This window comes from Tupaia chinensis, unplaced genomic scaffold (assembly GCF_000334495.1).
Source record: "Tupaia chinensis unplaced genomic scaffold, TupChi_1.0 Scaffold000146_1, whole genome shotgun sequence".
Lineage (NCBI taxonomy): Eukaryota > Metazoa > Chordata > Mammalia > Scandentia > Tupaiidae > Tupaia > Tupaia belangeri.
In genome coordinates this window covers 2347003-2373971 of record NW_006159616.1, presented here as the reverse complement: position 1 = coordinate 2373971, position 26969 = coordinate 2347003, and the positions used below count along the sequence as shown (strand labels likewise).

General features: G+C 57.8%; 1 protein-coding gene across 3 annotated transcripts in view; it reads right to left on the bottom strand.

The window, feature by feature from the left end:
* Window positions 1-25411, bottom strand: part of RAP1GAP (RAP1 GTPase activating protein) — a 54127-nt gene extending 28716 nt beyond the window's left edge. The window contains exons 1-2 of one of the 3 annotated variants that reach the window (XR_003548867.1): window positions 25381-25411; window positions 4027-4120 (exon numbers count right to left, since the gene is read on the bottom strand). The gene's annotated coding sequence lies outside the window, so the exon portion shown is untranslated. The remainder of the gene's footprint in view (window positions 1-4026; window positions 4121-25380) is intronic. The other 2 variants (XR_003548868.1, XM_006145174.3) reach the window with 2 other exon arrangements.
* Window positions 25412-26969: the final 1558 nt, after the last annotated feature.

Here is a 26969-nt window from a genome sequence, read left to right as displayed (position 1 = left end):
GGGCCCGCGGCCCCCGGACACCGCGCTTGCGCGCTCTGGTCAGCGCGCAGGAAGCTTCTGGTGGGGGGCGGTCGGTTCCGTCTGCTCTCCATAGTGCTCCCTGAACCCCAACTTCTCTGTCTTCCCAGACTCTGAGTTCCCCGCCTCAGAGCCTCAGGGACGGGCTCTCGGGATAGACCACGAAGCCGGGCAGGAAGAGGAGGGGATTACCTTGGAGACAATTTTTTTTTGAGTAATTACTTAATGCATGTCTCATCTCGCCACAACCAAGGAGGTTCAAATGTCATCCCCATTATAGAGATGAGAAAACGGATTCCAAGAAGGGGAAACGTTTGTCAAAGACCCCACAGCCATGGAAAGGCAAAACGGATTCCAGGGAAAGCCTGGAGCTGCCCTTAAGGATCTCTTGCCTTCCTCGGCCTCAAGTCCTCCTGGCCACCCAACGTCTGATGGTGGCTGGCCAGTTCCCTCCCTTCCCCACACCCTAACTGCCCCTGACCCTGGGGAGGCACCACAAGGACTGTGGAAGGACCACAAGGGCTCCACATATGACCGAAAGGGCTCCGGCGGGCTTCAGGATATGTGGGTTCGAGCTCCAGCCTCGCTACAACTTGCTGAGTGGCCTTCAGTGAGTCCCTGCCACCCCCCTGGGTCTCAGTTTCCCCCTCTGTAAAACAGAAGACTTCTGCAGGCCCTTCCAGCTGACCTTGCAGCAGGCCCGTGACCCGGTAAAGCCACTGCACAAGGCCTTGCCATCCCTTCCTCCAGACAGATGTTGGCCAAGTGGCAAAGGCTTCCCGAGCTGTGGCCAAGACAACACCAGCTGCTGTGGGTGCCCCAGGGCCAGGGCTGCCCACCAGCTCAGTGCCAGACCTCTCTTTAGTGTTCCTGAAAACGCTGCCAGCTGCTGCCCATCACCCCCACTCTCCGGAGCCAAAGGCCCTGAAGGAAGGTGCAATGCCCTTCCCCCAGACCTGGCCCTGGGTCAGGCTTGGGCTGGGGAGGGCCGGCGGGAACTCCAGAGATGTGTGTTCCAGACACAGTGTAGCTTTGGCTTTAATAATTAACAGCAGCAAATATTGATTTACACAGCCACTTCCAGGCCTGAGCGCTTCCGGGCACCCATCGAAATGCAGTCAGAGAAACATCCATTCCCACACTGCCCTGGGGGAGGGGAGAGCTGTTTGCATTACCGGAGATGCCTGGGTGCCAGGTGCAGTGGAGGCTGTGCACGTGTGTGTGCGAGCCTTCAAAACTAGATGGCTGTGTGTACACGGACATGTTTCTGTGTGTGCGGAATGCCTGGGTGTATGTGCCTGTGCATGTGTGCTCACGCATGTGAACGTGGGGGCCTCGGAATCCATTTACACGTGAATGTGTCTGACACAGGCATGGGTGGGCTGGGTACGTATTTGTGTGCAGAATTCTGAATCCTGAGCACAGAAAGCCCAGTGTGTGTGTGTGTGTGTGGGGGGGGAGCAGGTGGGTCCTGGGCTGCTCAGTGTCTGCACCAATGTGGCTTCCATGGGGAGGGCGGGGGAGTGTGCTTTCTGGGTGTTCTGTCAGCCCTGGGAGTGTGATGGTGCTGGAAACAGTGCAACTTCCCGATTTCTACTTCCCAAAGTACTTTTGCTCAAGTACAGGCTGGCCAGGTGGGCAGAGAAGGAATCACCACCTCTGTTTTAGAGATGAGGGAACAGGCCCACAGAGGGACAAGGACTGGCCTATTGGCACAGGGGGGGCACTGCCTTCAGACTGGTCCCATCAATGTCATAATGTGCACAGGCAAGGGGGGAGAAGGAGTCACTGGCCTGGACCCTCCCGGCCCACGCCTGGCTAGCGGGGGACCCCAGATGAATCGCTCAGCTCCTCTGGGCACTGTTTCCTGCCTGTCAAAGGAGGAAGATCCACAGACTGTCTTGATCCTGGGGTGGGGGTGTTTTGGAGCCTGCTGTCTGGGCTGTGCTGGCATAAACGGAGGCTTCTAGCCAGACTGGGTGGAGGCCAGGAAGCCCGAGGGAAGGCGGCTCAGCACGAATCCGAGAAGGCCAACCCCAGGCTGTCTGAGCAAGCAGGACTGGGCCGATGGCTGCTCCAGCCCTCACTCTTTGACAGGGAGACTGAGGCCCAGGGAGCGGTAGCCCTGGTCCACGGGTGCATAGTTCCTTGAGAACCCAGGCCTCCTCAAGGAATGCTAAGTGGAAAAGGGATGGGAAGCCTCACCCATGAACCAGCTGCTGGGTCTCCCTTTCCTGCCAAGCCCTAGGACCCGCATAGCCCAGTCTTGGGCTGTTTGTTGCCCAGGCTCAGAAAGCAGGAGAGGGTCTCAGAAATCCTCTTCTGCTGCCACCAGCACCTACTTAGGGCCCAAAGGGATGGTATTCCCATATGTGGACACCATTCCTTGGCCCTCTCCCTCTTGGCCTGGGAAAGGTGTGTGTGTGTGTGTGTGTGTGTGTGTGTGTGTGACTTCGAAACTAGAGAGCTGTGTACACGTGGGACACGTTGTGTCTGTGTGTGTGGAATGCCTGGGTGTGTGTCCCTTGTTCTGGACCAGAGCTCTGGGGACGGGCCAGTAGAGCCTGCCTGTGCTACATTTCACTCTACCGCAAGCCTCTGCTATATCCTGGCTGTACCGCCTGCCTCTGCTGCATCCCACTACCACATGCCTCTGCTGCATCCCGCTGTACCGCCTGCCTCTGCTGCATCCCACTACCACATGCCTCTGCTGCATCCCGCTGTACCGCCTGCCGCTGCTGCATCCCGCTGTACTGCCTGCCTCTGCTGCATTCTGCTGTACCACAGGCCTCTGCTGCATCCTGGCTATATGACCTTGGGAAAACCACTTTGCCTTTCCAAATATTTGGATCCCCAACTGGTAGTGTCTGCTACCCAAGGTTTGATGCAAGGACCAAGAGGCATGATGTCTGCAGACATGCTCTAGAAATTACAGCGTTCTGCAGAAGTCAGGGCTCATTAACGTCTGCGTAGCCTCACACCCAGGCACCCCGGTCACACAGCCTGCATCCAGCCTGTGTGATTCTGGGTAAGCACCTGACCTCTCTGAGCCTCCTCTTTCTTATCTGCAAAGCAGGACTAATAATAGTAGCAATTGTACAATACATGTAAGTTTGAAGACAAAATAAGAGACTGTATAAAAAGCATTAAGTAGGGGGACCAGCAGTTGGTGTAATGGCTATGTCGCTGGACTCCCATGTAGTTGACCGTGGTTCGAGTCCTGGACCCAGTGGCTTAAACTCATGCCGGGTGCGTGTGCGTGCATGCCCAAGATCCCAAGAGGAGAATGGAGGAAAAGGGATTGCAGTGTGGCCATCTCCCCAGGAGGCGATTTCTCGCTTTCTATCTCTGTCTCTGTCTTTCTGACGAGCGCACGTGCCCTATAGCAAAATCCTTTCCCCAAAAAAGCATTATGTATTCACCCAGAGGACCGTAAATCTCAATAGATAGCAGCGATGTCTCCTGGCGTCTGACACTCTGCATAAGTGGGCGGTTACGTGTCTCTTCACTGGACGATGGCTCCTTGAGGGCAGGCCTGTGTCAGCTCCATCTCTGCTTTGCGGTGGCCAGCACACAGTTTGGCACAGGCAGGTGCAGGGCAGACACGGGACTCTGATGACCATGACAATGACAGCCTGGTGTGCCGGGCTCCTGCTCTTTGCAGGTCACATGTGGAAAGCCTTATTGGCACTTTGTCCTTTAGCCCTCCCAGCGGCCCTGGGAAGCCTGGACTGTCACTAGACCCAACTCGCAGGACCCGACGGCGACATCAGCAGTGAGGGTGGGCAGCAGCTGTTGGCGGTCTGTCTCCAGCTGTGCTGCTCAGACCAGCCCCAGCCGCTCCCCACAACAGTCCTCCTGACTGGGTCTACAGACGGAGGCTGGTCCAGGCCCACCCAGGGGGAATAAACCCCAGAAGCAGCTACCTGAGCATTTCATCTCTGCTCTGTAGGCCTTTGTAGACAGCTCCCAGCTGTGGGAGGTCCCCAGGTAATAGGGGGCACTTACCTTAGGGTGGTGTGAAGCCGTGTGGGGGGGAACTAGGTCCCCTCGTGACAGGTCTAACGCCTGAGGGAAGCGCTGGCTCTGCCCATCACTCTTCCTGGAAGAGAAAGTCTCACGTCAGGGAGAGTGCCAAGTTAGGGGGTTCAAGATCTCTGGGAGGAAAAGTCAGACCTGGGGGACATGAGATTTCGTGGAGGAGGGGTGAGAGAAGGGGCTTCCTGAGCAAGCTTCCTCAGGAGTCGGAGATGTGGACAGTCTCTCCCCGAGTTAGGCCTCCAGCCGGGAGGCTGCCCACAGCCCATTCTGAAGATGGTAGACTGAGGTGGGGCAGTGGGGCTTGCAGTAGAGGGTGGAGCTTCTGTGGGCCCCTCCCTGAGCCTTGGGGTGTTAATGGTGACAGTGAGGATACCTGACACTCACAGGCCCCTGTGTGCCTCTTTCTAGGCCTGAGGGTACGGCCTCCTCACCACACTGGCATTCCCGCTTCAGTGACAAGGACTCAATGCACAGAGGTCACGGCCGGTCGGCAGTGGAGGTGGCATGTGCCGGAGACCTGTCTGACTCCCAGCCTGGCCGCTCTGCCCACACCCACACCCCTCCCGGAGGAGAGAAAGCAGGTCTGGTGAGGATGAGGTCAGCTCCTGTCACCCTGGAAAGCCTGCCAAGGCCACCGCTGGGGTCAGCAAGAGGAAGTGCCAGTGTCCTGCGGCCCAGGGGCCCGGGGCTGGGCGAGCAGGCCTGGCTTCTGCCCGCTGCCTAGGGCCACCTGACATGGCTGCACTCCCCACTCAGGTCCTGTCAAGTGGGACTGGCCATGCGAAGGTGAGTCATAGAGCTGCCAGACGACTCCAGCAGCTCATGGCTGTGGCTTAAGTCAGGCAGAGCTGGGACTGTCCTTCCCCGACAGGGGGTATGCCTGCAGGAACCCAGCCTAGGAAGGAGCCCCTGAGGGAGCTCTGAGCCCCTCTTCTGATGCCTCCCAATTGCAGTCGGAGAAACAGCCCAGAAGAATCAGCCATGGGCCCCTGCATGCTGGGAGCTGGCATCTTAGGAGAAATGGCCATGCCATGGACTTGGTCATGCTTGACCCAAGAGCATGGACAGGGTGGCAGGGGCCTTCAAGCCCATGGCATCAGTGTGGGTGAGAGTCGTGGGCACTGACTGGCTATGTGAGCTTGAGTCAGTGACATAAACCCTCTCAGCCTCAGTTCCAGAAAAATCCATCACAGAGCCTGGGCAGACTGTAGGTACTCACTCAGTGAATATGTTCATATTCATTCATTCGAGTAAACTCGGGCTCTCCAAGTTAGGGCCCCATTAAGTGTTTGTTAAATGACTGAATGAAGGTTGACAGTAGGGAGTCTTGAAGGTTTGTGAGCAAGCAAGCACGTGTCCCTACACAGGTTCCCACAGACTGAGGTGTGCTGACACGGGGAGAGAGTGGAGACAGGGTGGGGGGCTGGAGAGAGGCCCATAGAGATGGCCCAGGCAGATTCCACCGAAGTTGAAACCTACTATGTGCCTGGAACTGTGTCAAGTACATCATACTTACTACAGGACTAGAAGGGTGATTAATGAGCCCACTTTCACAGCCAGAGAAACAGGCTCAGAGAGGTGAAGCCACTTCCCCCAGCGAGCAGGTACAGAGCTGGAACAGAAGTACATGCCCTTGACTGAGCAGGGCTGCAGGGGCCAGGAAGTCCGGGGGTAGGGGGCAGGGTGAAGCTGGGTCTCCTTGGCGGTGGGAGCCGCTGTCCTGGCGCCAAGTAATGGCTGTTGCCCATGACTGGGGTGGTTGAGTGGTGTCTTCTGTCTGCCCATCTTGTCCCCCTAGGGCCAGCACATAGCAGCTCCTTCACAGAATCCTTCAGCCTCAGTGTCCCCGGTCCAGGTGTCAATGCCACTCAGGACTGCCCACTCTGCACAGACCAAGGGAGGCCTCTAAAGGCAGGGACTCGGGCTCCCATCTGCTCTCCAGTTCCTGGTTGGCTGGAATCCAGTCCCTGGCACAGGCAGCTCCACCTGAAAAGCCACTGCTGAGGCCTAAAGGGCGGGGCGGAGAGGGTCTCCAAGACCGGACAAGGGAGGGCACTGGAGGCTCCAGGCCCTGTTCCCCTCCGTCCCAGCTCTGAAGAGGGGGAAGGACAGTAACAAGAGCCACGGCCTCCCTGTGCCTGGCATGGCCTGATGCAGTCCTCACAGCCCCGTCAGCCAGCTGCTCAGACTGCCTGCTTCACGTGCGGGGAAACTGAGGCTCAGTGAGGTGGCACAGTTACTGAGGCAGAACAGGCACCGGAGCCCAAGGCCTGACCTTGAGAACGCGGTGGCCGGCAGCGTGGATGCAGCCACATGGAGCTACCCCAGCCCCAGCTCAGGAGCACGGCCCGGCACATCCTGTCAAGAGGGAAAGGTAACCACAGCAACAAACAGGGTGGCCAGGGCTGATCGGGGCTTCCTCTGGGTAGGTCTGCTCTTACTACTCGTATGAACTCGGTGAAGCCCCGTGTTTCCAAGGAAGGAGCTAAGACACAGAGAGGTGGAGTAACCACTCCCGGACGTGCAAGTCGAGCACCTGAAGCCCAGACCACCAGATCTGGACCTGTAAGGAGACACTGTACCGTCACTTAGTAGACAGTAGCTGCTCAACAAATATTCTGAAGCAATGAGTGACCTCGACCCCTCACTCGCCCCCACCTCTGCTCTCTGGTCCTTCTCATCTCAGCCTTCCTCCCTCTCCTCTGTCTCTGCCCGCTCCCTTCCTAAGCCCCCCAGTCCCCTTGCGGGTGTGGCCTCAGCAGGCCTCCCCAGCTTGCGGCTGTCCTCCCTCTTCATGAACATGTCCCTGTCCCTTCCCTCTCTGTCCTGTCCCACTCCTGGTCTGCACCATCCTATTCACACTCCCCAAGGCTCCTCAAGGCTCCCCAAGTCTCTGCCCACTCTCCACTCCCCCCTACACACACACCTGGCTCAGTTCAGAATGCTTTGCGTTCTTCCTACCCGTGCAGCCTAGGGTCTGGGAGACGCCAGGAGAAGGCAGGCTGCAGGACTCTCGTCCGCCATCCCGTGACAACAATCGTCACATCTGCACAGCACCCTATGGCTGACACAGGCATTGTCCCATCCAGTCACCATGGCCGCCTCTTAGTCCTCTGCTTCATTCACAGCAGTGTGCATGTCAGGGTGAGACAGAGAGGACACCCCCACAGGGTCTGGTCATCCCCGGCCCCTCCTGCAGTCTTCCAGCCTGTGGGCTCTTGGGCACTTACACGTGTGCCTGGCACATGCTAGGCTGAGTGGGCTGGAGATTCGAAACACAGCAACTTTAAAAACGAAACAAAACAAAACACTATAGGGCACGTGTGCTCACTGGGGAGAGGGAGCGGGGAGGGAGAGTAAGGAAGCACCTCCCAAGGGCACAGCCATGCCACAAGCCCTTCTCTCCCATTCACTTGGGATTTGGGGTCTACATGCACATCCACCTGACGTGTTTTTCAAGCTGCCAGACCCGGGACTTGAACTGTGCCATTGGCTATGTGAAATCCAGTCGCCTTAACTTCCACAACATCTGCTGGCCCCAGAGACTTCTTGAGGCTGGATTTTGTCAACTTTTAATCCATATGAAATTTATCAGTCTTTGTTCCAGGTGAGAAAACTGAGGCTCAGAGAGGTTAGGTGTTCAGTCCAAGGTCACACCCCAGGGAAAAGGCAGGGCTGGGGTTGGATTCCAGCTTAGGTTCCCTCCTGCTCCCCTCGACCCAGGCCCTCAGTCCTGGCACCCGGCCTCTTTCCTGAGCACCCTGCCCGTCAAAGCTCTGGCTCCTGTGCTTCTGCCCAGTGCCTTCCTAGGCCCAGCCCCAGTCCTGCCCTGCACGGCCTGGACACTGGCCCACTGACACGTGCCTCCTCTGACGCGTGCGAAGGCAGTGGCCAGAGAGGAGGTGACTTGCCCAAGGTCACGCAGCACGGCAGAGCCAACCTGGGTCTGGGCCAGTCGCAGCGCGGGGTCACCTTCAGCCTCTGGCTGCATGGCCACCAGCCGCCTGGCCCCAGCTCCTCTCACTCTGGACCCATCTTTTCCAGGGAAGGGGCGAGGCGGGGTGTGGGGGAAGGGCCAGCTCCTGGGTGGGAGGGGCTGGGCGGAAGCCGCTGCTGACAGCTCCGGGGTTTCTTGGCAACTGTCGTGCCTGCTCCCCTCCCTTATCTGCACATCAAGGGAACAACAATAATCATGGCAGAGTCGTGAGTGCAGCTCTTTGTACTTCTCAAAAGCCCTCTTTATCTGCTCACTCCTGGGACTTTCACCGGAAAGGAGGAGAAGATGAGATCGGGTCGCTAGGACCCCCAATTCCCAGAAGGGCAAACTGAGGCTTGGAAAGGTTAAACCACTATCTGGAGGTCACCCAGCAAAGGGGGGCAGATCAGGGACGAGAGAACCAGAGCTTCCCGCCGGCCAGGGCTCAGATGCCGCACTGGCGTGGGTGGACCTGGGAGAGGGTTCTGCCCTTTGCAAAGTAGCAGGGTCAGACCCAGGCACGGTGGGGACACAGGGGACCGAGCAGCCTCCATGGGTGCTGCCCACCTGTGGACCACCTGGAGGGGTGGTGGAGGGCCCCGTCTTCCCCCATCTGCCACGTGACACACGACGTGCCTGTCTCGTGGGGTCGCCAAGGGTGTGAGGCACACACACAGGCATGTCTGGGTCACTATCACTGGGGACACCAGCCCTTTTAGGTATCTGAGGACAGCTGGGCTGTCCCGTGTCCGGTGTGGAGGACTTGGCCCTTAGGCCATGTGGAGACCCACTCGGGTGGCCAAGGCTGCTGACCTATGACCATCAAGGCTGGAAGCCCATGACTGAGAGCCGGGGAGCTGGGCAGATGACCAACCCTGGGGTGAAAGAAGCCCACCTCGAGGACCCCCACCTCGCACACTAGGAAACCCAGCACGGATGGTCAGGAGGGCAGAGGAGGAGCTGGGCAAGTCAACGAGCCTCGAGCCCAGGAGGACTGGTGGGGACAATCGGGCCTCGGCCCACCCAGCGCTGGCCCCCCAGAGGTCAGGAGGCCGACATCTGGGACCAAGTCCCTTGGGTCTGCCTGGTCTCCATGAGACTAACTGGTTCTACCCACCTCCCTGGGGATTTGTGTAGGGTGGAGGTAAGGAGAAAGGGTAAGGGCCACACTTCCCTCACCCCCACCCGAGAAAGGGCCCTCTGGGTGGGCTTGGGGTGCTGCCAGAGCCTGGGTCTCCCAGCCATCCACCACTGGGGCTTAGGGGACTCCTCTCTCTTGAAATCAGAACCTGGAACTGCCCCCCAGGGGGTCACAAGGGCCCATTGTTCCTGAGCTCAACCGCCTGCGCTGCGCTCCCCCTTGCTTGCCCCTGTCCCTGCCATGGTGCCAGGAAGGTGGCTGGGCAGCCAGGTGGGCAGGTTTCCAAAGCGAGGCTCAAGGGTCCCGGCCCTCCTCCCCAGACCCCTGGAGGCGACTGCAGCCTGGAGGTGACAAGGACACCCCTGGCTTTCTTTCCCCAGAGCGCTCTTGATCAGGGCTCAAGAGGGAGCAGGGGATGGGGTGGGTGGAACCTTCAACAATAACGGAGGGCCGCTGCCATGGCGCCCATTTCAGAGATAAGAATCGGAGGCTCTGCGAGTTTCAAGCTGGACTGCATGTCTCAGGGCTCCCAAGTGGCAGCCCCAGGCCTCGTCCCAGGGCAGGGGAAGAGGGAGCCACAGGCTCCCAGCTGGGACAAGTGGGTGAACAGGAAGGTAGCCCATGGGCCCTCACCCTTGCCCCATGCTGGCTGGGTGCCAAGACACCCGGATCCCGGAGCTGGGCCAGGCAGAGGCCTCCCGGGCAAACAAGAGGTTGGCAGTCCAACGAGGTCACGAGACCAGCCTCCAAGGGGCGAGGATGGGGCGTGGCACCTGGGACCAGGCCTCCTTCTACCTGCTGCCTGCCCAGGTGGCCTGAGCCTGCTGGGGCCTAAGCCTGACTCAACCCACTTCCCTTGGACTTGAACATGGACTGATACCTCCCCTGCGCTCCCTGGCCCACAGCCCCATCCTCAGCACCCAGGGCAAGGGGAGGCCAGTCAGTGGCAGGCTATGAGGCCTTCCCAGCACCCATCTGCACCCACACAGTCGGCCCTTCCCCACCCTTCCCTGACCTCTTTGTCCCTGCAGCCTCCGCAGGAGGGGGTCTCCCTGCTCTGAGCTCCTCACATTCCTGCGCTCGCTCACTCCTCACTCACCCACCCACCCCATCTGCCCTTCATTCCTATGTTCAGTCATTCATACAGAACACATGACCTAACGCCTGCTCTGGGCCAGACAATAGTGCGGGTGTTGGCCTCAGAGTGGGGCGAGCCAGGCCTCTCCCACCTCAAACCAGAGCCCCCGTGATAGTCCCCTGGGCTGCTCCCTAGCTGTTCCTAGGGCTCCTCTGGCCTCACTGTCCAGACACGGAAACCTCCAAGGCTGAGGTCTTGTTTAATCCAACCCCCCTCTACACCAGCTCCAGTCAGACCTGGAGCTTGCACTTGCCACCGTGTGGACTCCAGGCCAAGATGGTGACAAGTCCCTGCCTCTTGCCACTCATGGGGCAGGGAGGGGGGGGACCACCAAGGCCAAGGCGAAACTCCCATGGGGAGGGACTGGGTCCCCATCTCCTAACCTAAGAGAACAGGAGGAGCCGCGGCTGTCTCTGAATTGTTGAGTATGCAGGGTTAAGTCACTGTAACCTCCAAGCCTCCGTTTCTCTACTGGGACTGTGACATACAGCTCTGAAGTCCTGTGGAAGGTGAATGGGAGGGTGAGAAACTAGGAACCGAGTCTGTCAAGGACTAGTTGAAAGTCGAAACCCAAAGGAAGACCCTTCCCTCCTCTGAGCCGTAGTCTTCTCATCTGCAAAACGGCATAGGAGACACCTCCCGGGCAAGGTTGTGTGAATTAGCGATGTGTACATTCTGACTAGCCTGGAGCTCAGTAACTTGCAGGCCCCTGCCTGGACGGCGTCAGAGCGGGTTCTAGAGCCAGACTGCCTGAGTCTGGATCCTAACTTGGCTCCTTAACAGCTGTGTGATCTTGGGAAATTTACTTGACCTCTCTGAGCTGCAATTTCCTCCACTCTAAAGTGAGGATAACAACAATGCCAGTCTCCAAGGGCTGTCCTGAAGCGTACATGAGCTCATACATGTAAAGTGCTTGTGATAAACATTAGCCATGAAAGAAATAAACATTACCCACGAGCATTTCCGGTCTTCCCCTCCTCTCGCCCTCCTTTCCTTGCTCAGTAGGTGCCTGCGGGCTGCGGTCGGACTCATAAGTGGAAGTTGCGAGAAAACAGACTGGAGTTCCACACAAGGATGGATGGGACACGTAAGCCAGGTGGGGGTGCAGTGGTAATGTGAGCGGCCCCACAGGAGAAGCACATGCCCGTCACCCGAGCCAGCTGGCCTGGGGAGGGACTGTAGCACAAGGACATTGCTGGGGACCTGTCTCTGCTTCTCTCATGGAAAAATTTTTAAAAACTAAAAAAAGTAAAAAAAGCTACAAAAAAAAAAAGTGAAACAATAGGATAACTAGAGCTGCCAGAGAATAGAACAGCCAGCCACGTAAGGTACTGAGCTCCCTGCCACTTAGGGTGGGGTGGGCCTGCTGGGAGGAGAGTTGGGGAGATCCCGAGGGGCGGGAATGGGAGGAGCAGGGGGAGCAGCAGGCCCCAGATGACCCCAGGACACCTCCCATGCTTGACCCTGTGGCTCCCAGCCAGTCTCGGCCCCATGTGGCCCACGGAGACTGTGGCTGAACCCCAGAGACTTTGAGAACACGAGCTTCCCAAGTCTGCTGGGGGCACCGAGATTGCTACCGTGACCCTAAAGGGCTGTGTGGCCACCCCCGCTGGAGACTAACGCGTGCAAATTCGGCCCCGCAGCTCCACTTCAGGCATTTATTTTTCCAGAAAAGCTCACAAACACACACGAATGGAGGACATTCTCCGCAGCAAGTCTGCACAGGCTAAAATGCAGAAGTTACCCCGCATCCATCAGGAGGCTGGTCTGCTCCTGCATCACAGCAGCTAAGCCCTGTGCTTAGAAAGTTGGGTCCCAGGGACCAGCAGAGGGCATAATGACTATGTCATTGGACTCCCACATAGCCAACTGTGGTTCGCGTCCTGGACCGGTGGCTTAAACTCACGCCACGCACGTGTGTGCATGCCCAAGTCCCCAAGAGGAGAATGGAGAAGGGATTGTGGCGTGGCCATTCTCCCTGGGGGGTGATTTCTTGCTTTTTATCTCTCTGTCTTTCTCTGTCTTTCTGGCAAGCGCATGTGCCCTATAGCAAAAACCTCTCCCAAAAAAAAGAAAAGAAAAGAAAGCTGGATCCCACGTGGCCAACCATGGTTTGAGTCTTGGCCTCAACAGCTTAAAAACACACTGGGTGTATGTGCATGCCTCGAATCCTGATGGGAGGGAGGAATGGAGGAAAGGAGACCGCAGTGTGGCCATGCCCCGTGCTTTTTCTCTCGCTCTGTCTAGTGAGTGTACACTCCTTCTGGGAAAAAAAGAAAAAAAGAAACGAGGCAGGTTCTATACTTAAAGGCATATGCAAAACCTGGAATACTACGCACCAGTGACAAAGGAGATCTTTAGGCTTGACAGCAAAAGGAGTCCGAGGCATACTGTTAATGAACAAAGCAAGATGAGCACAATAAAAAGTCTTATTTGGAAAATTTAAAATTACATGGTGAGGCTGACATGGGTTATCTCCTAGAAGTAGGATCACTAGGAACTTCTGACTTTTTTGTTTGGAATGGTTTTTGCTATAGGGCGTGTGTGCTTACCAGAAAGACAGAGCGAGACAGAGAGACAAAAAGCGAGAGATCTCCCCCCCCAGGGGGGATGGCCACGCTGCAATCCCTTCTCCTCCATTCTCCTCTCGGGATCTTGGACACGCACACACACGTGCCCCGCGTGAGTTTAAGCCACTGGGTCTGGGACTCGAACTGCAGTCGGCTACATGGGAGTTCAGTGACATAGCCATTACACTAACTGCTGGTCCCCGTTTTTTTTTTTTTTTGGAGAGGTTTTTGCTATAGGGCGTGTGTGCTTACCAGAAAGACAGAGCGAGACAGAGAGACAAAAAGCGAGAGATCTCCCCCCCCAGGGGGGATGGCCACGCTGCAATCCCTTCTCCTCCATTCTCCTCTCGGGATCTTGGACACGCACACACACGTGCCCCGCGTGAGTTTAAGCCACTGGGTCTGGGACTCGAACTGCAGTCGGCTACATGGGAGTTCAGTGACATAGCCATTACACTAACTGCTGGTCCCCGTTTTTTTTATTTTTATAATGGACACTTGCTTTTTGTTGTTTGTTTATTTTGTTTTATTTTTTCCTAGAATTATTAACTTTATTTATTTATTTTAATTTGACCAAAGAGGGACAGAGTGAGAGAGAGAGAGGTAGAGGGACAATGAGAAAGCAGGCCGCCAGGTCTGAGACTTGAACCATAGTCGGCCATGTGGGAGTCCAGCACCCTAACCACCATGCCACCTGCCAGCCCGTTTGTTTTTTAAGATTTGCCATAGGGCACATGCACTCGCCAGAAAGAGACAGAGAGAGATGGAGAGGGAAAGTAAGAAATCAACCCCCGGGGGGAAGGACACGCCCCAATCCCTTCCCCATTTTCCTCCTGAGATTTTGGGCATGTGCCCAGCTTGAGTCTTAGGACACCAGATCTTAGACTCGAACCTCAACCGGCCATGTGGGAGTCCAGTGCCTTAATCACTATACCACCTGCTGGCTCCAGACACTAACAATTTCTAAAATTATTTTTATAATTCTTACAATTAATTATTTTAAAAAATCGAAGATTAAAAGAAACTTGAGCTAGCCCGTGGCATGTGGTCAAGGGAGCTGGACCCCATTTGGCTGACCACAGTTTGAACCCCAGTCCCGACAGCTTCGGAAATACACTGGGCTCCTCTGCATGCCCCAAATCCCAAAAGGGTGAAGTGTTGCTGGACTCCCATGTAGTCGACTGCGGTTCAAGTCCTGGACCTAGTGGCTTAAACTCACGCTGGGCGCGTGTGTGTGTGTGCCCAAGATCCCGAGAGGAGAATGGAGGAGAAGGGATTGCGGCATGGCCATCCCCCCTGGGGGGTGATTTCTCACTTTCTGTCTCTCTGTCTCTGTTTGTCTGGCGAGCGCACGCACCCTAAAGTAAAAACCTCTCAAGAAAGAAAAAAAAAAAAAAAACGGAGAAGAGATTGCAACATGGCTGTGCCACACTGGGGGTGCTTTCTCCCTGTCTGTCTCTCAGGCAAGCACATGCACCCTCTGGAACAACAAAACCCAGAGCAGTGCCGTTGTCAGCTGAGTACCTGACTCCTTTATCTTCCTGCAACCATCTCGAGAGGGAGGCATTATTCACCCTTTATCTCAGTGGGATAAAGGGATATCCCTGACGCCCAGGGGGGTTAAACACCATGACCTGGGGTGAGACAGAGTTGGGTGTAACCCCAGTTCTGGCTGCCTCTCTACTCTTTCTTTTTTTTCCTCTTTCCCCTACATTGGGCATTAGGCAACCTGCTCTGCGGGTCAGGGCGAGCGAAGGCTGGACGGAGCGGCCCTGGCAGCTGGGCAGGGCACTGAGCCCTGGACCTCAGCTGTCACGTCCTGGGACCAGGCCAGCAGGGCCAGCCTGTGCGGGGCCACGGCTGTCTACCTCATTTGTAAATGCAAACGCAGGCTCTGCTCCCAGCCCCAGCTCCATGTCTGAGCCACCCTAGGCTGGCAGGTGCCCAGCCCCACCCTGGTATTAACCCGAGGCCTCAAGGTCCCCCAGCAGGCAGGCACGTGCTGGCCCGGACCCTTCCCTGGCACTCTAACTACCTTGCTGTGTTGATTGGCCTGTTTCTGGAAGAATTTGGCATTGAAGGTCACACATCACTTTCTCAGCAAGAGCCTGGAACGGTGCCATGCGCACCTGAGTGTGCCTGAGTCTGGGTGGGCTGGGGAGCAGACCTGGAAAGGAGATGGACCTGGGTTCAAATCCTGACCAGCAAGCTCAGGCTGTGTGCTTTCCTCAGCCGTAAATGGTGCGGACAGCTCCCCGCTGCAAGGCTGCTGGGAGAAGCCAGCAAGACGGCACAGGAAGGTGCTCCCTGCAGAGACACCACGCCCACGTGCAGAGGAGGGTGGCAGCCCTGCATGTGTGGGGGCACGTGCACCTCTGCCAGGGAGCACTGAACAAGGGCTGGTCCTGGCCAGACCAGAGGGCCCTGCGACACAGAATCAGCAGGCGGGTGTCTGACACTTCCCTTGGGAGCCAGCTCTGCCTGGTGGTGAGAGAGGGTGTGTGCCTGTGGGTGAGACAGGAGACAGAGGCCTGGCAGGGACGGGAATGGATGCGGGAGTGAGAGCGCTCGTGTCTGGGGAGTGCGTGGGTTTGTGTGCGAGCGTGTTTGGATCCGATCACGCCACCTCCCTACCTCACGGACCCCAGGGCTCCCCACCAAGTGCAGCATGGAGACACAGCCGCCTCACGTGGCCCACGAGGCCCCACACATCTGCCTCTCACCCCATTTCTCTGACTTCACCTAGGATCCTCCTCCCTCCCTGTCGGGCTCCTTCCCACCCCTGGCCTTGGCATGAACAGTGTGCCCTGTGCCCGGCACACTCGCCCTTGTCCTCACCACCCATCACAAGCTGCACTCTTCCCCACTGTTTCCAGAGCCCCCCGCGGACCGGCAGAAGCTGCCCCCACCTGGCTGGCTTTGCCAGAAGCCGGGGCCGACGCACACTGACTGGATGGTTTGCACATTTCGTGGTGCGATCGTTAGACTACAATCGGCCTCTCACACCCGACTTGGGATTCCCTCAGGTCGGGCCTGGTCTGTTTGGGGCCCTGGCCCTGGCCCACGGTCGATGCCCACTTATGACCTGTGCGTGTCTGTGACTCTGTCCATGAGGAAGCTGGGCACGAAGAGGGCAGGCGTGAGTTGCCTTCCCCCTATTCCAAGCCCCTCCTACTAGAGTCGGGCCACGCATAGCCAACTCCAGCATAGCCACAGGCGGGGCGGCCCGGTGGCCTCTGCTCCTGCCTGCTGCCCGCATGGCCCGGCTCACCCTCACCGGAGCCCACCCCCGCCTAGTCTCACACGCCTGCCCTCACTTCTCAGCATCCCCAGCATCCCTAGAAGGTGGGCTTCCAACCCAATCCCCACTGTCCCAGCTGCCTGCTGCCAAGAGACGGTCTGGAATGTTCCAGGGTGGGGGTGGGAAAGGAGTCCTGTTCCTGCTTCAGATCCCTGACACATTGGGCCAGCTCTGTGGCCTAGTTAAAAAGGCAGTCAGAGCCCACATGGCTAACCACACGGTTCGTGCCCCAGATCTGGCAGCTTAAGAAATACGCTGGACGTGTGTGTGTGTGTGTGTGTGTGTATGTGTGTGTGTATGTGTGTGTATGTGTATGTATGTGTGTGTATGTGTGTGTGTATGTGTGTGTGTGTGTGTGTGTGTGTGTGTGTTTGCGCGCATGCACGCCTGAGCCCAGAACCCTGATGGGGCAGGGACAGAGAAGGGACTGTGGTGAGCCCCTACCCCACGGGGTGCTTTGTCCTCTCCTCTCCCTCTGGGGGTGCATGTGTCCTCTAGCAAATAAAGAAAAAAATCCTTTCCACGCTGTGTCCTCTGCCTGGACCACCCGCCACAGCCAGACCTCTGTAGCAAAGTTGGCTCCTTGGCACCCACCTGTCACGGGCCACACGTCACCACCTGAAATCATCCTAGGCCAGTCTGTCACACTCTGGAAGGTGACCTGCACGAGGCCTGCTGCCCCTCCGGCACTGGGCTCACGGTAGGGACTCAATGAGTATTTGTTGAAGGAACGAATGGAAGCCTTGAAAGAATTCTGTGAGGGAAATACTGTCTCTGTTTGAGCACGGAAACTGAGGTTCAGAGAGGCCAAGCCTCTCACCTGCATCACACAGCAGCCAGACCAGGTCAAACCTAGGAGCGGTCTGATTCCGCGGGAGCCCCGCACATCAGAGGGTATCGGCGCCGACCCTCCCAGCTCTTAGGTATGACGGTGAGCTCAGAGAGGGGGCGCGGGGTGTCTGGAGATCACCCGGCCCAAAGGTTTCTTCCCTCCTGCAGCATATGGTGGGAAGGTGCAGCGCCACGGTGCCGGGCTGGCCCTTGGAAAGCACGTCCTCTGCCTCTCGCTCACCGCGAGGCAGGGGCTAATACCCACCCTGCGGGAAGAAGGAAACCCAGGCTCAGCCAGGCAAGCGACTTCCCAAGGTCACCAGCCAGGTCTCGTGCCAGGCCTGTCCGACTCTGGAGCTCACGTTCTCGGGACCTGTGCCCAGAGCTGGGCGTTTCTCTGAAAGCAGGTCTCGCCTCCCAGCAGGCAATGGCTTCTCGCCGGGGCAGAGGCTGTGCCCGAGCTCTTCTGCACCCTCTGTAGGCCTGGCATGGGACAGTGATGATGGTGGTAACAGCCACAGCAGCACCCATGCAGCACTCGCCCTGGGCCAGGCCCCGGTTCAGGCCTCGGCATGCGCAGTCTCATTGAGTCCCCCCACCATGCAGCCCTCGCCCTGGGCCAGGCCCCGGTTCAGGCCTCGGCATGCGCAGTCTCACTGAGTCCCCTCAACAGCCTTCGAGGTGGTACTTTCACCACCCTTACCTCACCAGCCAGGAAACCAGGACCCACGAAGTGACCGCAGCCAGGAGCAGAGTGCGGCTGCACAGACTTCTAGGCTATCAGGAAGCCTCGCCTGATGCCCAGAGGTGGGGAGGAGGCCTGCTCTGAACTCAGTACCCCCCATCTCTGATCAGCGCTCATCACCTCACGAGAACCACCCCTTCCCTTAGTTTCCCTGGAGATGTGAGCTGCACTAGAGGTGGGGCCTGTCCACCATCTGCCCCACTGGTCCTCAGAGCCCAGCACAGTTTCTACAGCCCAGAGCACCCCACACTAAATGCTTGTTGAATTAATTTGCTGAATGAATGAACAGCCGCCTTGGGAAAGATGCTGAGCTCAGGAAGGCCTTCCCAGGACCAGAGATACGAGGAAAGACCCCGCTTAACCTCTACTGGACCCGGCTACAGCTGCGCCCAATCCCGGCACCAGGCCCTCTCTCCTTAGATTAACGAGTCTCTCCTCCCAAAATGCAAATACTTGCAGTTCATTCTAAGCGACACGGTTTTTATCGCTGTAGATAATCTGAGACTCAGAGAGGCAGACTAGACTGGCGAGCCACACAGCAAACAAGTGATAGAGTGGGTGTTTGAGTCAGGTCTACCGAATCCTTCCTGCTCCAGACAGAGGGCCAAGAGTCCAAGCAGTCCGTGGGTAGAGACAGGAGGACCAGCCAGCCCAGGGCCCTCCGAGCTGTGAGAACCCTCTCTTTATGGCCTCGAGGAGGAGCCTGGGGGCAGCCTCATGCACACGTGAGACGAGGACTCCCTTCCCAAGATCACTCAGGAAACTAGTGTCCACCCTTCTGGATGGAACTGTCTCTTGTCTCCCAGAGCTACATGGGATCCTTCCTAGACTAGGGGGGCCTCTCTATCTGGGACCCCATCCAGAAACTTCTCCCAAGAGGGTGGCTTTTCCCAGAAAGGACATCACCTGGCCCACAGGAGGGACAACAAAAAGGGCCGTGGCTTCAAGGTTTGCAACGCTGAGCTGAACAGAGGGTGACGAGGAGGAAGGCAGGCGCACAGAATGCCTAGCTCAGGAAGAGCAGCCTTGGGGAGACAGAGTCCCTGTTCTTATGGGAGACCCCAGTCCATGGGCCTAGGTTCAGGCAGCGGCTCTCAGTGAGGAGGGGCTTTTGATACCCAGGAGCTGCCAGCACTGAATGACTCCCACCCGGTCGGGAGTGTCCAAGAAAGTCAGGCAGCTGCCGAGAGGGCACGACGGGCCTGACTAGGAAGGATGGGCTTCAGGTCTATGGAGTCACCAGAAATGAAATGAAGGTGGCCCCCAGCTCTTCTAACCCTCAAAGAGGTCACAAAGCAGAGGAAAGGTCCACTGGTAAGTGGGAGGTCACAGAGGAGCACCGAAGAGTCTCTTCTACTTGTGAGAATTCCAGGGTCATGAACTCTATACATTTCTTTCTTTCTTTTTTTTTTTCTTAAGAGAGATTTTTGCTATAGAGCAAGTACCCTTGCCAGAGAGACAGAGAGATAGAAAACAAGAAACCACCCCCCGTGGGGATGGCCATGCCATAATCCTTTCTCCTCCATTCTCCTCTCAGGATTTTGGGCACACATGCACATGTGCCCAGCATGAGTTTCAAGCTGCCAGGTCTGGGATTTGAACCACAGTCATTCCTGGACTCATGGGAGTCCAGCAATGTAACCATTACACTATCTGCTATTCCTGTCTAAATTTTTTGGTACTTGCTAGAGGGTGCATGCACTCAACAGAGAGAGAGGGAGGAGAAAGGGGGGACAGAGAAAGCACCCTGCAGTGGGACGCTGCCATGCTGCAATCCCTTCTCCTCCATGTCTTCACTCTGTGGGGGGTTCTGGGTAGGCATGCACATGTGCCCAATGTGTTTTTCAAGCTGGCAGGGCCAGGATTTGAACCATGGTCAGTCATGTGGGATGCATGGCTTAAACACTAGGCTTTGGGGCTGGCCCAATTCTTTTCTTTTTTTTTTTTTTTTCTTTTATTGGAGAGGCTTTTGCTATAGGGCATGTGTGCTTGCAAGAAAGACAGAGAGAGACGGAGAGACAGAAAACAAGAAATCACCCCCCAGGGGGGATGGCCACACCACAATCCCTTCTCCTCCATTCTCCTCTCAGGATCTTGGGCATACACACACACGTGCCTGGCGTGAGTTTAAGCCACCAGGCCCGGGACGACTACATGGGAGTCCAGCAACATAGCCATTACACCAACTGCTGGTCCCAAGGGGCTGGCCCAATTCTAAGATTTTACAAAGCCAAGAGTCTGAGACTCAGTGACAGTCACTGGCATGGCCAAACTCCTACCCTGCCTGCAGGCCCCGGCTCTATTCGGGCCCCTCCACTCTCTCTGAAGCCACCTCCAACTTCACTCTCTCATCCCTCCAACCACACTGGCCTCTGCACTGTTCCCAGGGCACGCTAAGCTCGTTCCGGCCGCAGGGCCCCTGCACCTGCTGCTCCTCCATCTGGACATCCCTACCCATCACCCACCAGCTCTTCCCACAGCTGACTCCTCTCACTCCAGGTTTTGGTTCGAATACCACCTTCCGTGACTCCTCCTTTCTCCAGCAGCACAGCACAGGTGAGAGGCAAACGGGAGCCTGGCTCCTTGGGTTCCAACGTCAGCTTTGCCAAGCAAACTGGAGAATGCTCCTCAGCCTCTGTCTGCCTCAGTTTCCTCTGCCCTCCACCAGGGATGCCTCTACCAGGGATGACCCAGCACTGGCCCCATGGGACTGTGAGGGAAGTCCTGTGTACCTTGGGCTTTGGAACACAGCGGCCCAAGTAAGCTCCCGGGAAGGACCAGGCCTCATTCGCAGATAGCCTTGCTTGGAAATCAGCACAGCTACCAGCTCACTTTCCACCCCATTTCCCATTTCCCATTTCCCACTGCAGGTGAGGAGGCCGAGGCTCGGAGAGGTCACAAGCTGCCAGACCAAGCTGTCTGAGACTCAGGACCGGCTCGATTTCCGCTGAATCCGCAATACCCGAACCATGCCTGGCACACAGCAGGGGTCCAGTGGCAACTTGTGGCTGAATGAATACGTGACGACCCGGTGATCACGGCTCTGTCACTCTGAGGTTCGGTACAACCAGGAGCCAGTGCACCTAGGGTTCTAGTTCAGCCCTCTGCCCATCCTTGTTCCAAAGACTCCTGGTGCCACCAAAGCCCCAGCCTCTCGGGGCTGCCAGGACAGGTCGTGAGCTAGACCAGCATACGTGCCCTTGTCCACAGTGGGCCCTCGCCCTGGGTGGGCCAGGCGCTGCCCTGGCATTTGCCCTGGAGAGCCCTACCCAGAGGTATGGCAGGTGTGGGCTCAGGAAGCGCTGGCAGTGCCCCCGTCCTGTGCGCCGCCAGCTGCCCGTCAGGGGCCTGCCCACCAGATGCATAATAGATGAGGAGGCCCAGCGGGCCGCACCTGCCTGGCATTTCGGAGCCACTAATGAGGACGGCCTCGAGCTTCCTGCAGCAGCACACAGGCCCCCGGGGCCTCAGCTCAGTGATCACCGAGAGGAGCCAGCTGAGGACAGGGCTGCCCACCAAGCCCACTACTCAGCACAAACAGCACCCAGGAGGCGAGGGCCAAAGGCACGGGCTCAGGGTGATGGCACAGTCAGCCTTGGTCCATGGCTCACTGGCTACACGCCCCGGGGCCAGCCACGAGCCTCCCTGAGTTCCGTTTCCTCATCTGTACAAGGGGGGGTAGATCAGAAGTCTACTCTGTAAAGCCGACATCAGGAGGGGTGCAACCCTCCAGGCCCGGGGATATAGGGCACACTCCACTATGACAGCAAGCCAGGAGACATCTTGGCGACCAGATGGGACCGAACACCCCCCACCCACCGCCAGCAGGACGCAGTGGGCTGAGCAGTGATTCCAGCCTAGGGAGGATTTGGGGCTACTTTATTGTCCCCTGCCACTTCACCCTGTTACCAAGACTTCTCCCACTTCTGCCACTTTCCCATCTCGGACCAAGGTCCCTTCTTCAACGGATGACAGAGTTGGATTCAAATCCAGCCCTTGGGCCAGCTGGTCCGGCTGGTGGTTAAGACAGCCGGATCCACCTGGCTGACTGTGCAGTTCGACCCCTGTACCAACTGGCTGAAAAAAGACCCTGGGTGGGTCTACATGTGTGCCCCAAATCCTGAGAAAAGGGTAGAGAACAGATTACAGCGTGGCCATCCCTTCTGGGAGTGCTTTCTCTCTCCCTCTCTTTCTCTCTCCCTCTCTCTTTTCTTTTTTTCCTCTCTTTCTCTCCAGTAAGTGTGTATGTTCTAAAGCAAATTAAAGGAAAAAAAAAAAAAAAACATAAAGCCCAGCCCTCCTCAGCTCTGTGACTTTGGGCCAGGGCCTCTACCATTCTCAGTCTTGATTTTGGCCTCTAAAACGGGGACTCTGAGGCCAACGTGCAGAACGGGCATCATGATGTACTACACCTTCCACAGCAAAGTGCCCAGCCTACCCTCAGCACACGGAGCGGGCTCTGTCTCCTCCCAGGTCCTCAGTCTTAAAGCCACAGCCAACCCTCCTCCCAGAGTGCTTTCCAAATCCCCCCTACCCTACACAAGTCCACCTTGCCACTCGCCTACTGACACCTCTCCACCTCCTCCGCCACCCGGGGCCCTCCCTGAGTAGCCAACCCCCACTAGAGCATTTCTGAGTCTCTCAGGGCTGCAGAGTCAGGGTCGACCAGTGTTCCACTGGCTCCCAGTCTCCCACGGGGCCTCCTTCTTCCCCCACTCACACCTACCCTGAGCTCCTGTGCTGCAGACAACCTGCTGGCGGGGGAGGGGTGGGGGCAGTCAGGGAATTCAGCCACAGTCACATCAGGCCTACCAGGCCTCGTAGCTCCCGGTTCAACCTCTCGCTCTAACCTCTTAATCCTTTTTTAAGGGTGGGGAGGAGGGACCAGCAGGTGGTGTGGTGGCTAAGGCACTGGACTCCCACATGGTCAACTGTGGTTCAAGTTCCAGACCTACTGGTTTGAAAATCATGCTGGGCACATGTATGTGCATGCTCAAAATCCCAGGGGGAGAATGGGGGAGAAGGGATTGTGGTGTGGCCATTCCTCCTGGGGGGAGGGTGACATCTCACTTTCCCTCTCACTTTCCATCTCTGGCAAGTATAGGCACCTATGGCAAAAAACTGGAAAAAAGAAAAAAGATAGTGGAGAAAATTATGCCTCCTCCAGGAAGCTCTCCCAGCCTATTAACAGAGTTTTACCTGCTCTCCTCTCCAGACACATTCAGTTCAGTCCTCTAAGCAGTCACTATTATGGAGAGTGGGCTGGCCCTTGTGGAAGACAGAGACAGAAGGGCAGTGCTGGACCTGTCTGGGCCTCGGGCCAGAGGTGGGGCTCAGTCCGCAGCTCCTGCTTCCAGGGCCCTCAGCGCCCGCATCGCATTGCAGGGCGAGGTGGGCACAGCCAACAGCCAGGGACACCCAGCGCCACAGGTATCTGGTGAGCACCACTGGGACTCGGGAGGGAAATGACCACCCAAGTCACACACACGCAGGTTCAAATCCACATCTGCAGACCCCGAAGTCCCGCCCTCCCACTACCCCAGCGATAGTCGCTGAGGTGTGCTCAGCAGGCATGCCAGTGCTCTACAGAAAGACAGGATGTGGGGACCGAGAAAGCAAACACTGGGCCAGCCCCAGCGCACCCCAGGACACAGTGCTGCGCCATGGGATGGTGCTGGGTCCGCAGCCGAGCTCTCCCTGCACGCACCGGGCGCACGCACACCAGTGGTCGCAGCAGGCTGAGGCCAGGGGTGGACTGTGGTGTGAAGGCCCTGCTGGGCATGCCCCTCTCTGTCTCGCTCTCTCTGTATCTCTGCCTCATGTAAGAAAACTAACTTTAAAAAAAAAAAGAAAGAAAGAAAAGAAATACAATGGCGATGAAGGTGGGCCGGAGGTGTGGCAAGGGCCTGCAGAAACAGAAGCGGGCGAAGGGCTGACGAGGGGAGGGATGATGGGGTAGACAGACGGAGCGGGTGCTGACTGGGCCACGTTTCCACGGGTCAGAAACGCAGGGCACGGGAACTGAAAGGGAGCTGGAGACAGGCCTTGAATGCCAGGAGGTCACAGTCAATAGGCGAAGTGACCGCCATTTTCTGAGTGCCAACTGCACTCCACACAGACGGGGCTGTGCTTCCGGGGCGGCTGGGGCAGCTGGACGGCTGGGATGGCAGGGCCCAGGGGTTAGCACCTTGGACAGCAGCTCCAGCATGAGGGCGTGGGACAAGGCATTGTGGGTAACAGGCACGTCTTGGGGATTCTGGGTCCTTTATAGGTGTCACCCAAGGCTCACGGAGGGGAAAGGACTTGCCCAAAGTCACACAGCCGGTCAGTTACTACCCGTTCTGGGCTCTGGTCTCTAACTCTTGGTTCAGAGTCCCAAGACTGGGCCTTCTGGGGTGCCTTCCCCATCTTCCAAGTGCATCCCCTACTCAGGCTCTCCATGAGACCTGGAGACCCTGGGCTCTACACAGAGGCTGGAAGATTGAGGTTCGAATCTCAGTCTGTCACTGACAGAGCTGTGTGACTTTGGGCGAGGCATTTCCCTCTCTGTGCCTTGTGGGTTAATCTGCTTTAGAGATCATGGCCTCATTCAGAAAGCAGCAAGGATTCTGTGAGGTGAAGCGTGCCAAGCATCCGACAGTCCCCTGCACAGGGTATGTGCCTGGCGAGTGGCCTCGTGGTGATAGCGCCTTGACCTCCTTGAAGGACAGGATGGTGTCTTCCTCGCCTGTCTGTGTCTGCCTCCCCTCCACCCTGTTCCGGGCACAGCATGTAGCAGAGACCTCAGCTGACTAGGCACAGCAGCAGGAGATGAGGCCCAGAAAAGGAGAGAAACTGGCCCCAAGGTGCCCAGAGAGCATCAAAGGGGAAGGGAAAGGCAGGCGGGGGTCAGCTTGGGCACCCGCGTGCTTCCTGCCCCCAGTGTGGTCCACAGCTGGGGCCTGCAGTGCCTGCAGACCCAGGAAGCCCTCAGCAGGGATGGAAAGGAAGAGCCAGAGCTGCTGGGGGATCCCCTGACAGTGAAGGGACAAAGACAGCAGCCCGCCAGGCCCACGGGGAGCACCGCCTGCCAGGCGCGGAGGTGTCCTGGGGGACCCCAAGGTAAGGTTGTCTCTTGGTGTTGGGAAGGTGCAGGCGTCCATCAAAGAGAGGGCAACCACGGACTTGGGGGGGGCTTCCGAGGGCCGCGCAGAGTGGGGTTGGAGGGTGCACAAGGAGAAGGCTAAGGGCGCCCCCACCTAGCCAGGAGCCACCCGGAAGTGGGCAGGAATGGAGCAAGGACGGAAACGCTTTCAGACACGGCCTACAGTATGCCTGGCCCCATTGTGTTTAGTTTCCCTTTTCACGACTACACTGCGCTAAGCAGGCACTTCAGTCTCCACTTCACGGATGAGGAAACCGAGGCTCAGAGTTTAGCGCGTGGCAGAGCGAAATGCGAACCCGGGTTGCCTGACTCCGTGGCTAGAGAGACAGTGGGGGGTACACAGGGCAGACTGTGAGGGCCTGCCCAGCCCTTGCCCAGAGAGGCTGCTGGACAGTTGGTGGGGACCAGTCTAGCTTCTAGGGGGTACAAATGGTTGGGGGTGTCCACAAGGCTCCTGGGAGTCCCCAGTACTCACCACACACTCCGGCGTGGGACGAAGGACTTGTCCACCCTAAAACACAGCAAGAGGGGTAGCAGGTGAGGGGCAGGCCCTTGATGCCAGCCTTGCCCAGAGCATCAGGCCCACCTACCCCACCCACTCCCAGAGGGAGGCTGCCTATCTTCCTTGGGTTGCAGGGGCTCAAGTGTCCGTTCAGCTATGTGGGAATGTGGGGCTAAGGAGTAAGGCAGAGACGAGGCTGGGGGTAGGGGGGTACGGCAGGGGCTATGGGGTATTAGCAGGGCTGGCGAGCAGCATGGCCAGTCCCAGAAGTAATGAAGGGGGACAGTGACTACAACAGCAAGGTGTAAGGTGCAGCTGGTTTCCAGGGTTTCCAAACAGGGTCAGGGAGTATGCTACATATTTGTGGTTGTGGTGAACAGGAAGAATAGCCCCCCAAGCCCCTTAGTCTGCCTCAATCCCAGAGGGGCTCACTCATGTCCACCCAGGGACCAGTGCCAAGGAATCAAGGAGCGAGTTCACAGGAGAGGTGCGTCCTCCCCTTCCTCACTCCAACAACAGAGACCCTCAGCCTATCACCCCAAACTTCCCAAGCTCAGGCTCAGCCTCAGGGGGAGTGTGTGGGCAGCACCTCCCCCCCCCACATTCTGCCCCCACAGTCCTCTGAGGGCACCTTGGGGCCAGGGAGGGCTGGGAGGCTCCACCCTCCTGCCTGCAGGGGGCCATGAGGCTGGGCAGCTGTTGGGTCAACAAACAACCCTGGCCTCTTGCAGGACAGGGAGGGGGCCCCAAACTGGACTCCGCCAGCTGAGGGTGTCTTCTGGGGAGGTGGGGCTGGGGGCCCCAGTGGTCAGCCAGTGTGAAAGGCTGACTCTGCAGACAGATGGGAAAAGTGAGACCAGTGAAGCCAGGACTTGCCCAAGGTCATACAAAGACCTGGCCCCACCCAGGGCTCCCTTCTCAGTTGACCCTGCTCCTCTCATCACCAGACAGCCAGCAAGGTCTCTGGAGTGGGCGGTGCCCTCTTGGCTGCCCCCCACCCCTGGCCCAGCTGGGGCCCCCTCTGAGGCTGAGCATCCAGAGAGGGGAGGACCCTGGACACATTCTCACAGCTCGAGAGCCCTGACTGCGACAGCAGCACCACACGCCCGAACCCCAAGTGCCCCGCACTCCACAGGTGTGTCCTAATGGTCGGGAGCACCCCCTTGGGTGGCTGGTGAGGAGGGGGTCTGGGCCCAGTCTGTCCATCCCACTTCTCTTCCCATTTGTCAAATCTCTGCCTTGGGCAAAAATGCCCCCACCCCCCACCTCTGCACTCCTCTGAGCACTTGGGGTCAAGAGGGACAGTGCCCTCAGACCAGCGCCACTCTGACCTCTCTCCAGGCCTCAGGCCCAGACAGGCAGCGGCCCTGGGAGAGCAGGACTCTCCAGTGGGCAGGGTGAGGCAGGGCCCTGCTGCCTGGGGATGTCTGGGCGCGAGGGGGCCTCGCAGTGGCTTCGCAGATCTCCCCCAATCTCGCGGAGGGCCCCACAGGGCCTCCCCCGGACCCGCCTCCCCCCACATACCTATACACAGCCGAGGTGCACACGCTGCCGCGCTGGGC